Here is a 2411-nt window from a genome sequence, read left to right as displayed (position 1 = left end):
TCTTATTCATTTCTTATTCATTTTACAGCTTCTTATTCATTTCTTATTCATTTTACAGCTTCTTATTCACTTCTTATTCATTTTATGGCTTCTTATTCACTTCTTATTCAATTCCGGCTTCTTATTCACTTCTTATTCATTTTACGGCTTCTTATTCATTTCCTATTCATTTTACAGCTTCTTATTCTTTTCTTATTCATTTTACAGCTTCTTATTCATTTCCTATTCATTTTACAGCTTCTTAATCACTTCTTATTCATTTTACAGCTTCTTATTCACTTCTTATTCATTTTACAGCTTCCTATTCATTTCCTATTCATTTTACAGCTTCTTATTCACTTCTTATTCATTTTACAGCTTCTTATTCATTTCCTATTCATTTTACAGCTTCTTATTCACTTCTTATTCATTTTACAGCTTCTTATTCATTTCCTATTCATTTTACAGCTTCTTATTCACTTCTTATTCATTTTACAGCTTCTTATTCACTTCTTATTCATTTTACAGCTTCTTATTCACATCATTCATTTTATGGCTTCTTATTCACTTCTTATTCATTTTACAGCTTCTTATTCATTTCCTATTCATTTTACAGCTTCTTATTCACTTCTTATTCATTTTACAGCTTCTTATTCACTTCTTATTCATTTTATTGCTTCTTATTCACTTCTTATTCATTTTCCAGCTTCTTATTCATTTCTTATTCATTTTACAGCTTCTTATTCACTTCTTATTCATTTTACATCTTCTTATTCATTTTCTATTCATTTTACAGCTTCTTATTCACTTTTTATTCATTTTACAGCTTCTTATTCATTTCCTATTTATTTTACAGCTTCTTATTCATTTCTTATTCATTTTACAGCTTCTTATTAATTTCTTATTCATTTTACAGCTTTGCTTCTTATTCACTTCTTATTCATTTTCCAGCTTCTTATTCATTTCCTATTCATTTTACATCTTCTTATTCACTTCTTATTCATTTTACATCTTCTTATTCATTTCCTATTCATTTTACAGCTTCTTATTCACTTCTTATTCATTTTACAGCTTCTTATTCACTTCTTATTCATTTTACAGCTTCTTATTCACTTCTTATTCATTTTATGGCTTCTTATTCACTTCTTATTCATTTTACAGCTTCTTATTCATTTCCTATTCATTCTACAGCTTCTTATTCACTTCTTATTCATTTTACAGCTTCTTATTCATTTCCTATTCATTTTCCAGCTTCTTATTCATTTCCTATTCATTTTACAGCTTCTTATTCACTTCTTATTCATTTTACAGCTTCTTATTAATTTCTTATTCATTTTACAGTTTTTATTCACTTCTTAATCATATTCCAGCTTCTTTTTCACTTCTTATTCATTTTCCAGCTTCTTATTCATTTATTATTCATTTTACAGCTTTTTATTAACTTCTTATTCATTTTACATCTTCTTATTCATTTCCTATTCATTTTACAGCTTCTTATTCACTTCTTATTCATTTTACAGCTTCTTATTCATTTCTTATTCATTTTACAGCTTCTTATTCATTTCCTATTCATTTTACAGCTTCTTTTTCACTTCTTATTCATTTTACAGCTTCTTATTCACTTCTTATTTATTTTATGGCTTCTTATTCACTTCTTATTCATTTTCCAGCTTCTTATTCATTTCCTAATCATTTTACAGCTTCTTATTCACTTCTTATTCATTTTACAGCTTCTTATTCACATCATTCATTTTATGGCTTCTTATTCACTTCTTATTCATTTTACAGCTTCTTATTCATTTCCTATTCATTTTACAGCTTCTTATTCACTTCTTATTCATTTTCCAGCTTCTTATTCATTTCCTAATCATTTTACAGCTTCTTATTCACTTCTTATTCATTTTACAGCTTCTTATTCACATCATTCATTTTATGGCTTCTTATTCACTTCTTATTCATTTTACAGCTTCTTATTCATTTCCAATTCATTTTACAGCTTCTTATTCACTTCTTATTCATTTTACAGCTTCTTATTCACTTCTTATTCATTTTATTGCTTCTTATTCACTTCTTATTCTTTTTCCAGCTTCTTATTCATTTCCTATTCATTTTACAGCTTCTTATTCACTTCTTATTCATTTTACATCTTCTTATTCATTTTCTATTCATTTTACAGCTTCTTATTCACTTTTTATTCATTTTACAGCTTCTTATTCATTTCCTATTCATTTTACAGCTTCTTATTCACTTCTTATTCATTTTACAGCTTCTTATTCACATCATTCATTTTATGGCTTCTTATTCACTTCTTATTCATTTTACAGCTTCTTATTCATTTCCTATTCATTTTACAGCTTCTTATTCACTTCTTATTCATTTTACAGCTTCTTATTCACTTCCTATTCATTTTACAGCTTCTTATTCATTTCTTA

This window comes from Taudactylus pleione, unplaced genomic scaffold, assembly GCF_031769625.1.
Source record: "Taudactylus pleione unplaced genomic scaffold, aTauple2 ptg001220l, whole genome shotgun sequence".
Classification (NCBI taxonomy): domain Eukaryota; kingdom Metazoa; phylum Chordata; class Amphibia; order Anura; family Myobatrachidae; genus Taudactylus; species Taudactylus pleione.
This window is presented reverse-complemented; position numbering follows the sequence as displayed.